The sequence below is a fragment of the Populus alba genome, chromosome 1 (genome assembly GCF_005239225.2).
Source record: "Populus alba chromosome 1, ASM523922v2, whole genome shotgun sequence".
In the NCBI taxonomy this organism is placed as follows: domain Eukaryota; kingdom Viridiplantae; phylum Streptophyta; class Magnoliopsida; order Malpighiales; family Salicaceae; genus Populus; species Populus alba.
The window spans coordinates 20829507-20841716 of record NC_133284.1 but is presented as its reverse complement, the minus strand read 5'-3'; the positions used below and the strand labels follow the sequence as shown (position 1 = coordinate 20841716).

Below are 12210 nucleotides of genomic sequence, written 5' to 3'. Positions count from 1 at the left end.
ATTTGACCTTGTTATGTTTTGTTTTTATTTGTCATTGTCACACACATTTTCCCTTTTTAAAAAGCATTGATTTATGGATTCGAAGGATGATCAGGATGAAAGAGCAACAAACAAGGCATGGACTTATGATTTGCGATAAAGAAAGAAACCACAAGGTGTATAGGGAAATGATGGTTTCTTAAAAAGAAAGGTTGAGCCACTTCTATCTATAAGGAAAAGACATTCATTTTACGATAAGAAGATTCCATTCTTATCATCTTGTGTCAATTAGTAAAAGAAAAGAGAATAAAGACCATATGATTAGAATAATATGCATCACCAAAGGTGCCAATTAAGACAATTATAAGGTCTAAAATTAAAAAGACTTGATTGGGTTAAATCAAGATGTTTGGGTTAAAAAGTTGCAAATTTGCCAAATTAGACCTTCATGTACTATTTAAGCCATATTTGAAACTACAAGTTGAATGTTGTTGCAATTCTAGTTGAGATGAAAACTAGATATCCCAAGATTTCTATCTATATATCGCATGGCAAATAACTTATTCAAACAAATCTACCAACAAACAAGGATAGTCAAGAAAAGATTGTTTTCCATATAATTTGTAGATTCTTACAAGGTAAGGATTTAACTACACGTGGAATCTTTATTTTATAAGGATTACTTACTTTCTACGAATATCAATTAGGCAACAATCCTTATTTTGCAAGGATTTCTTATGCAATAACTATCTTTATTAGAAGCGATTTTGAGCTTGTTTTTTCTAATGCATATTTGTACACTAACAATCGTAACTTTTGATCCAACCATTGAATTCGGTTAAAAGTTTTCCAAAAGATTCTAAATGCCTTGTTTCCAAAACATTTCATAGCAACTGAAGTTTTGGAAGGCCTTGCGATAGGTGTAAAAAGCTATCGTGTGAGATTTACATTATTTTTCTAGTTGCTTTGAGATTATTTTTTCTATTTTATTTAGAGTTATTTTGTTATTTTTAGATTTATTTAGGATTCACGTAGCATAAAAAAGATTATTTAGCTTATATTTAGTTTTATTATATTGGTTTTTATTTTAGAATAATATTTTGTGTGTGGCGAGGTTGTTCATACTGTTGGTTCTTCATTGAACTCTTTAGGACTTATCAAAAATTAAATATCTTTTTGGCTTTCATCCTCATACTTTTAGTTCTTGATTTTTTATAATTAAAAGGTTTGAGGTCTTTCATCCAATAACTTTGGTTCTTTGGTTCAAGTAATTATTGAGTTTAGTTTTCTATCAATATAATTTTAAGTTTCTTAAGTTATTTATATCTTGTTTGTGGGTTTGAGAGTTCTTACACTCTAGTATACAAACATTAAAGCAAGATTTTAAAATCAAGTTTTCTATATCTATTTTTTCTTTCTTTCTTTCTTTATAGTTTGTTGTTTTTTCAGTCTTGAATTTCAGGTAACTAGTATTTAAAAAACGTTTTTATCAAGATTTATCTATAATGATGTGAACCTCATGATCACATGGTCACGCAACCCACACGCAAAGATAACAATTCCTGGAAAAGCCAAGTAAATCAGGTTGATAGGAGTGTGACACAAAGATAACTTGTACCTAGGTACCAGCACTAATGGAAACGGAGACCCCCCACCCAACGAATATTGATTCGTGAACGAGAAGTATAAGGATGACACCATGAAGACAGTTGTTCTCGATAAGTCATTTTTCAGTTCTTTAGAGATCCATGGAGGGAGATTATCTCACCAACATACACACGCACAAAGTGCGGGCAAATAAGAAGTTTTATTAATTTGAATTGTCTAACCTTACATGCCTGGTTTATGCCCTTATTTATAGTGACTCCAAACTAAAATAAACTCTAATGGACACCTTATGTGGACTTATATGATGTCCACTTATAATTAAACCCAATAATATAATAAACCCTTAAACTAAGAAGAAATAAAAAATAAAATAAATAAATCCGAATTTAATATCCTAAATATGATAGGATCAGATTTGTTGTCCTTTAGCTAGGAGAATCAAATATGAAGGTAGAATTAATTCTGAAATCTTCTTTCCTATTTTGTAGCCAAGATGAATAAGAAATCCTTGTAAGAAAAGGACTTTGAACATTTATGAATCCTTGCCACACTTGCGAAAATATGTTGCAGCCCATTAAAGATCATTTTTTTTTCTGGAAAACTGAGTCAATTTCCTACAACTTTCATGTTTTCCAGTGGACCCAGTTCGAATGGTAGAATTTTTGTTTTATTCAGACAAGAAGATAAGGATTTTCACCAAGTCAAAAGTTGGCCACCCACTCAACAATTATTATCAAATCAATAATTCTGAATTTTGGCCTATAAAAGGAGGCATTTGCCAATGCATTTGGGAGCTTGGTTTGTTCAATACCAAGTTCATGCTCTTTATTTCTCTCTTTATATTTTTTGTAATTTTTAAGTTTTGCTTTCATTAATATCTTGTTTATGCTTTTCATTTCCTTTCCTTTACTTAGTTAACTTGTATTTTCTTTATGTTCTTGTTTTGTTTATTTATGTTTCTCTTTTTCATTATGTTTAGCTAAGTTTGTTATGTCAAGGTGAAAAAAGGTTACACTAATGGAGTGTAAGAATAAGTATAGTGTAAACTCAACATGGATCTTAATGTTTAATATTAACATGTCTTATCTTTTTATCTTACTAATTCTTAATACCTTGCTTGTCAAATGGTTAATCTAGATTTATGTTGTAAATACTTGTACAACAAATGCTTGGCAACTCTCATAGCCCAACCGTATGGTATTACCTGCACTTGAGCTATGAAAGGAACTTGATTTGTTGTTAACATCAGTTAATATCATGAATTCCTGAATAATATTTAAAAGTTTGGTGTTATGTAAATAAGATAATTAATATGAGATCATGCTAATAATTTAATGAGCTATTAATGATAAATCATTCAATTGGAACCTCTTCCGTGTATGGTTTTCTAAATTGAGTAATAAGAGTTTATATTATACTTTATTTGAAATATTATTGGTGGATCCTCTAACCTTGACATTTGTTTTTATCATTGTTTTAATCTTTACATTAATTTTCCATCTCAAAGTTCTCATTAATTTCTTCCTCCTCCTCTTCTTTTTATTACTACTACTACTACTATTACTACTACTACTACTATTATTATTACTACTATTATTAGTATTATGTTATTATTATAATTATTTACATTCTATTTATATTATATAATATATCTCTTTGATCTTTTCATAAACTCAGTATATAGGCTGGAACCTGTGACCCGATCTTTTAGATCATTCTTAGGTATAAACAACGCCACGTACTGAGTATTATTATTATTATTATTATTATTATTACTATTACTATTACTATTACTATTACTATTACTATTACTATTATTGTTGTTGTTGTGTTGTTGTTGTTGTATTATTGTTATTTATAATTTATACAGTTTAACTTCTTTGTGTTCGACCCCGGTCTTGCCGGGTTATTTATTACTTCGACACTCCTGCACTTGGAAGAAGACATCAATCTTTTGATTGTGTCAGATGCCAATTAGTCCTAATTACAAGGTCTAAAACTAAAAAGATCCAAAAGGAATTGATTGGGTTAATTTAGGATGTTTGGGTTAAGACGTAACAAATATGCTTACACATGAAATTTTACTACAATTCTAGTTGGGATATAACTTGACATCCCAAACTTTCTATTCAAAACTTACCCATATAAAAGAGAATGACGTGTTTTGAAGTTTTGATTGAAATCTATTGATAAACAAGGAAAATCTGAAAAAAAAAAAAATGTTTTTCATATGATTTGTGAGTTCTTACAAGGCAAGTATTTAATTACATGTAGAATTCTTATTTTGCAAGGATTCCTTACTTCCTAATAGGATAAATTAGGCAACAATCTTTATTTTGTAAGGACTTCCTTAATATAGTAACAATCCTTATTATTCAAGGACATTAAATGCAATTTTGGGCTTATTCTTCTATTTTGTAATTTTATACTAACAAGCATAACCTTTGACTCGATCGTTGGATTGGGTTGAAAGTTGGTTAATAGATTTTAATGGCTTTATTTTCTATAGGATAAAACTTTTTATAACAATCAAAGTTCGAGAAGGCCTTATGATAAAACCTAAATGTGCAAGATTTACATTATTTTTTTAGTTGGTTAAGTATTATTTTTTTTCTATTTTATTTAAAACTCTTTTGTTATTTTCCAACTTTTATTTAGGATGTTTTACCTAGTATAAAAAAAAGGTTATTTAGTTTGTATTTGTTTTAGATTAGTTTTTTGTTTCAAAATAATATTTATGTATGGCAAGGTCACTCATACTCTCGAATCTCCATCAAAATCTTCATGACTTATTAAAGATTAATTATTTTTATAGTGTTCATCTTTATACTTTCAGTTCTTAATTTGTTATAATTAAAAGTCTAAGGTGTTTCATCTAATAACTTCAGTTCCTTGACAATCATTATGTTAGATTTTATTTCAATCTATTTTGAACTTTCTTATATAAATTATACCTTGTTTATGAATTATAGGGTTCTTACCCTTTGAATTCACATTACCATAACCCTTACCACATATAGAAATTTGAGAAACCAATTACAAGGGAAAAAAAAGTGAAGAAAAGTGGTCTCATTAAGAGAAATATTTGGTGGTGGTGAGAGAGATTCAATGATATACAAGGTTCTTATCTAGAGGTGGTATGCAAGGAGAAAAATGGAGAATGTTGATATGGTAGTGGTTTAATGTTAGGGTAGGAAGAAGGTTGTTATGGTAGTGGTTTTATGCTAATCAATGTTGGGGTGAGAAAAAGGTTAGCATGGTGGTGGTGGTTTTATGCTGGCCACTGTTGGTATATATATTCTACGTTCTTTTTCTCTCTCCTTAACTAAAATATCCTCCCCTCGCTCTTAAAATTTCTCAAATTTCATAACCACCATAACACTCTTCACACCAACAATGGGTAGCATGAAACCATTTTTATCTTTTATATATAATTTCTCAAATAAGTTTATATATATATATATATAAAAGCATTTTTGTCTTTTATAAAAATGTTATGCAACATTTTTTTATAATGTTAGAAAAGAAGGTCCAGGTTGTGAAAAACTCTTTTAGCATGTCATTAAACCCAGCCCAACATGTCAACCATTAAACCTCCTTACCCAACTTCTTTTCTAGAATGAGCTTTAAATTAAAAGTTTGGAACATTGTCTTGACGTGACCCTATTAACTAGTAAGTTCAAAAGGCAACCAATGTGTGTTGATAAAAAAATATGGTTTGATGGTTTTTTTTTTTGAAAAAATAAAGATGATATTTTTTAAAAATATTAAGACTGTGACATATTGGATCAACTTTGATTAACCCTTCAAATTCATAACTCAAGCTAAGATGCTCACCCTACATATATAAGGATCCGTGAACCCATAGATAAATTAATTTCCTCGTAAGAAAGCTAAGATCATGTTTGAATTTGAGCTTAACCTAGCAAGAATCGTGTTATGAAGAATCAAGACTATAAAAAAGACCACCCCCACCTACGCCTATATCAAGACATGACCAAGAAGTATAGAAAAAAACTACAAAGATTAGTCAATCCTTCAATAGATTTAAGTAGTTCATCAAAGAATCAAAGTAATAAAAATCATTCACCACATATAGACACAATATGTTTTTTTTATTGTCAAAAACTGAATAAATAAATCATTATATAAGATTATTTATAAGTAAACCCTAAAACTAATGGGTTAGACAAGCACCCAATTTAAATAAAAGCCCAAATTAGTTAAAATAAGGTTTGAAATAATAAAGACAAATCAAAAATAGTCTAAGATTATTTTTCACCCTTTTTCACAAATGATAGTGAAAAATATCGAAAAGAAATAATTGTTAAAGAATCCTTGCTAAACAAAAACTATTTGTAAAATAAGAATTAATTTATGACCAATTAATTCTTCTTGTTTGATATGAAATCCTTGTAAAATAAGTAAGTCAAAGGGTGTCATATGAGTCCCCAATAACATTAAAGGTTCCTTGTAGTGAATGGAATCCACACCTCTTAAGAAAACAATATATTTTTTTTTTCCATTTTCGCACTTTGTTGATAGATTCTAGGCCCAACTTCAAACATGTTGTTCTCTCTTATTCGGATGAATTAGTGAGATTACAATGTATTATTGGAAAGCTATAAATATCTAGTTTCCAACACAATTGAAATAGTATCCAAAATCCTTTTGTAGCTCCAGTTATGACCCAAAAAGTAGACAAAAGGTCTAGATTGACAGGTTTAAGTCTTTTTAACCCAAACTTCTTAACTTAGTTTATTGAACTCTTCTTGGACCACTTAATTTTAGGCCTTAGAACAGACTCAATGAACACTCATAATGGATCATTTGATGTCGTGGTCAAGATCGCATCAAGTCATGAACACGATTATAATGAGCTAACTCAGTTAACCCATTTGTCTCTTTCTTTTCTCTCCCATTCTTCTTTCGTTGATTGGGCTCAAGTGAATTGAAGATTTATTAGATAATCATGGAATAAATTGAATGATGAGGGCAAAAAGTGTCTGGCAAGGGCAACACTTGCACTAATATGTGAGGAAGGTTGTCACATTAGGAAGATGCATGCAATTTTCTCTAAGCTCCGATGATGGCCTTAGTTATACCTTTGGAATTATCTTGACCAACTTCCTTTTATGGCATCACATGATGGCAATGCAACTTTGATGTATCTCTAGTGACTTTTTTTTTCTTTTTCTTTTTTTCCTTTCCCCTCTCCTTGACCTCTACACATGATTTCTTCTCCTTTTCTCTTCAAGGATGAAAAAGGGTTGCATTTTTCTTTTCTTTTTTTCATTTTTGATTGTAGTCCTTTTATTCTTAATCTTTTGAAAAAAAAATTCTAAATAATTTTTTTGGAAAATTGAGTGTTAATTTAATGACATGATACTTTTTCTTCTTTTTAATTTTAGCACTTGGTTATTTTACCATCTTTGCCTTTTAACAGATAAAAACACCAATTAGAAAAGGAAAAAAGAAGAAATTGATCAATCCATGCATTTGTTTTCATGATTTTTTCGTAATACTTGTTACAATGTCAAATTATTCATTAAAAAGATGTACCATGTAATTTGAAATTAAGGGTAAGTAAACAAGATTGTTAATTTAATTCAACATGTATTCTAAATAATATAATTAAATGATTTAATATTTTTGTTTCATGTATAAAAAATATAATAAATTATTAATTAAATTTAAATTATATATAAAATATAATTTAATTTCACATGAAATTCAGTTTAAACATGCTGTTAATTTAACATGAGAGTCCAAGATCGAAAAATTCAGAAGGAAGAGACAAGAAATCCGAGTTCCACCAACGAGGACATAACATAAATGACATGAGATCCTTGGGTGTTTCCATCCAAAGAAATAGACGCTTTTTTCTAATCCTTCACTTCGTTCTCTCTTTCAATAGAGGAAACGAAATTCCCTTGAAAAAGAGAGTTAAACCTTCACTTTGATTCTATCCTCAATAAAAGCTGGCATAAATAATCCTATTACCCAAAAAGGGGGACCCAATTCCACTACCTAAGTTTGCCCTTGCTGGTTCTTCGTCCTATGCCCCGCCCGCCCCTCCACCCCCTCCCCACAATTCATTCAAACTCTCTTCTTATACAAGTAAAACCCCCCATCATCGATGATCACACACTTCACATGGTAACAACCCAGTAAACATCACTCTTTCTTTCATACTGTTGTGTTATTTTTTTCCCCTTTGCTTTACATGTTGTTTCCATGTTTGCCGAGAATGTTAAAGAGAAAGTTATTGATTTGCAACATTCTCATCTGGTAAAGTTTTGATTTTGTTTCCCTTTTTGTGGTGATTTCTTCCTTTCTATTTCTATCTGTACTATTTGTTTGGACCTTTATTTATTTATTTATGAATTATAAGGGCTCTGGGTCTTGAAGTCAAGTAAGTTAGGACTTTTAATGTTTATATAGTAGTAGTTTAAGAGTGTTTTGGGATTCAGTTCGTTTAGAGTTGAATTCAGAAAAAATTGAAACCAAGATAAGATGGCAACTCAGGAGGGTAAGGACCCAGGTATAGTTACTACTGTTAGATTGAATCAAAACAGGCCTTTGCCTTTGAGACTCCTTCAATTTTGCTTGATGTTTTTGGTTCTCGGTCTTGGGATTTCTATCGTCAGTGTAAACATGATTCGATTTTTTGGAGTCCATACTGTAGGCCCTGCAGCAAGGTCTAATATCATTTTCCCTTGCTTTGAAGAGTCCGATAGTATAGAGAAGTGGATTAGGCCTCCATCAAACCTTATGCATAAGATGAATGACATAGAGTTGTTTTGGCGTGCTTCGTTTGTTCCTCGGATTAATCAATATCCTATCAAGAGAGTACCGAAGATTGCCTTCATGTTCTTGACAAAAGGGCCATTGCCATTGGCACCTCTTTGGGAGAGGTTTTTCAAGGGACACGAAGGCCTTTATTCGATTTATGTTCATTCATTGCCATCTTATGTTGCGGATTTGACACAATTTTCAGTGTTCTACAAGAGACAAATCCCAAGTCAGGTATTAGGAACCTTCTCTTCTTTATGTATGTATATACATGACTTGCTGTATTTGTTCTATTTGGGAGCAATATGACTGCTAGCTTCTATTTACTGTGTTGGTTGCATCATTTGAAAATGTTTAAATTGTTTCTCCGAGAAATCTTAGATGTCTCCATAATTTGTGAACTTCACTTTGTTACTGGATTTATATTTTTGAGGTGCATGTGAGTCTGTCCATAATTAATCACTTTGAGAAGAAGCAACCTGTCATTATTTTGTAAAAGTCAGTGATTCCATCTAAAGTCAGGAATTGCCAATGATCAGATTGGATCTTTTTTTCTGGGCTTCTTCTAGGCTTGCTGCAAACTCTCGCATAATCCATTTTTATTTCAGTCTTTGGTAGTTGATATCAACAGCTGTGGTGAAGTTTTAGTAATTTTCTGCTTAATGAAGATCACTGTTATCCTTCTCATATGGTTCTGGGCTTCATGTTAGACCATCACCCAGATCCACTTGAGCAATTTGATTTGTGTTCTGCAATTTAGAGAAAATACTCTGATTGTTGCACCATATTTGAATGGTGAATCCTGATGCATGGGGTGGGGTGCAAAACAGATGGTTGGCATTACCTGAAAAGGAAGAATAAGAAAAGGTTATTAAATGTGATACGATCACATTAACACAAATAGGCATAGAAACTGTACAAAATGAGTTTGGTTCAAAATGACTGTTTGAAGTTGGTTGCATTAGATGGTTCAACCATGTACAATAGAGACTGTTGACTGCATTAGGGGATAGTTAAGAATCTTGACTTTGAGGTTAGAGGGTGACTTCAAAGGTAAAAGAAGTTCTAAAAATGTAGTGTAGTGGCATAATGTTGAGAAGGGGGTTTCTTGTGCCTTAGCATAGATGGAAAATTAATAAGCTGGAATTAGGATATTAAGTATTTCTTAATTTTTTAATTTTCATAACCAAAAATAATATTATAGGGAAGGATTATGAAAATTTGATGAAGCTGACCTATAAAGTTGAACAGAAGGAACTCTATCCTTCTTTTAAGATAAGCGTTTACATCCATGGTTTTTTGTAAAAAAAAAAACAGAGAGAGAGAGACTGCAACCTATCAGAGGCTTAGCTTAAAGCCACAATTTTGAGAAGGAAATTATATGATTTTTTTTATGTATCTGATTTCTGGTATTCGTGTTCCATATTCACACTCTGTTTGTAGTTTCTTCAAAATGTTTCATATTTAATTTTATATTTTCTTGACAAAGGTGGAAATTAATTGGTATATTGTTTTACTTATGATTGGGCAGTGGGCATTAATTTTAGTTTGCATTTAATACATGTTACTTGCTTTTACTTTTGGAATTGTTTTAAAGAAATCTAACTGTACCATAACTTTATATTTGAGAAGTATTACTTTAATTTTTATTTTTAATAATAGCAATATAATCTCAATAGTATATGTATGAAACCTGCATTCCAAATTTTTTGAAGAGAGAGAAGTTAAGACTTGTAGGCTGTCATTGTTTGACGTCACATTGGATGCTGTTACAGAGAGAGAATGTAGTCGAGCTTGATTTTCAAGTTCATTTGGTCTTGCTAGGCATAAGTATGAAGTATGGTGATAGTTGCAATCCCAAACAGTTGTGACTTGTAAGTGGCTGCATTATCTTTATGGAAGCTGATGAAGTGGACTTTTACAAGGAAAAAGGAAAAAAAAAAAAACTGTTTAAGCATTTTGTGAGTATCATTATATTTGCGCTCTCACAATTGAAATGATGATCATTCATGTGTTGATTCTGTGCAGGTGGCAGAGTGGGGGATGATGAGCATGTGTGATGCGGAGAGGAGACTCCTTGCAAATGCATTGCTTGATATCTCTAATGAATGGTTCATCCTCTTGTCTGAGTCCTGCATTCCGCTCCACAATTTTGGCATTATCTATCGATACATATCAAAATCACGATACAGCTTTATGGGTGTATTGATGATCCGGGTCCGTATGGGAGAGGACGCTATAATTGGAACATGCAACCTGAGGTCACGCTTGAACAGTGGCGCAAAGGGTCTCAGTGGTTTGAAGTGGATAGAAAGCTTGCAGTCAGTGTAATCGAGGACTCTACTTATTACCCAAAGTTTAAAGACTTCTGCCAACCGGGATGTTACGTGGATGAGCACTACTTCCCTACAATGCTGAGCATCCAATTTCCCCATCTCTTGGCAAACAGAAGTGTTACCTGGACAGACTGGTCTAGGGGTGGTGCTCACCCTGCTACATTTGGGAATTCTGATATTACAGATGAATTCTTCAAGAGGATGTTTGAAGGACAATCATGCTTGTATAACAACCAGCCAGACAACGTCTGCTTTCTCTTTGCAAGAAAGTTTGCTCCAAGCGCTTTAGAACCACTATTAGACTTGTCACCAAAAGTTTTGGGGTTTTAAAATAAACATGGTTATTTAGATGAACCTGAGCCCATTAGCGGTGTTTTTAGGCTCGTGAGGAGATTACAGATTTTCATTTTAAAACATCAAGGTCAGAACTTGTGATGTATAGATATTTAGATCCTAAAGCGTTTTCATACAACACCTTGACTTAATAGTATCAGTCTATCAGTTGCCTCTCCGATATAATTCCTCTTGTGACATAAATATTCGACGGACCATTTCAGGCTTCTTTTTGTTGATATGTGCTTCCATCGCACCACTTGGGGAGCCTATCCACTTTACACCATGATGTGCACAATCCCTCGGTATGAATTTCACATACAGCGACGTGTCTTAAGAACAAAATGAAAGGGTAGCGGGAAATGATAATGGAAGCCCATACACATACCATTGGATTGGCATTGTTGGCCTATTGATGGAACTAGAAAGTGAAGCCCGTAGCTTCAAATTGTTTTTTAAAACTTAATTAAAGGAAACATACAGGTGTTTTTTTAATTTACGATTATGAAAGCCAAGAGCCTTAGAATTCATCGCGATAATTTTCCTCTGGCAAAGTAACTTCTGGTTGGGTTTTGAATAAGATACCTAGCAGCCAATGCTGCATGAAGTGCAGCATCATAAGGAAGTGCATCTTCATTGATTTCAAAGTAGGGTGAGAGTGGGGGATGAAGCTGCTTATGTGTCTCATTCTGCATTCCACGGAAGATGTATCTCTTGGTAAAAGACAAAATCCTCTGATCCCATCAATGGTTCAAGTCTTTATCATTCAAGTCTTTATCATTTATGGTAGGAGAGAAATAGGGTTTATCTTTCTCAAGGAAATCAGTAACTGCTTTGCACCTTTGTACTGCAGCTTGCCCTGTGACAACCTGTAATTGAAGAGAAACTGGCTTGGTCATGGTGAAATATAAGGAAAGCAAATGGCAAGCCTGTTTAGAAGTTTGAGAATGCAATGGAAAAGCATTCCAAAATAAATGCCAGTCATTGAAATAAAAATGGAAAAGTCCTTCTCTTTTGGGTCATAACCCATGTAAACTAAGAAAAAAAAGGACAAAAGCTTAATTTTATTTTTAATTCATATAGGTGATTAGGTATAAAATATTGTATTTTTAAATATTATACACGCAGTGAAAACTATGAAATAAAATTATTCAAAAAT

General features: G+C 32.1%; 1 pseudogene; it reads left to right on the top strand.

Annotated features, from left to right (window-relative positions):
- The first annotated feature begins 7375 nt into the window (after positions 1-7375).
- Positions 7376-11255, top strand: LOC118038233 (glycosyltransferase BC10-like; annotated as a pseudogene).
- Positions 11256-12210: the final 955 nt, after the last annotated feature.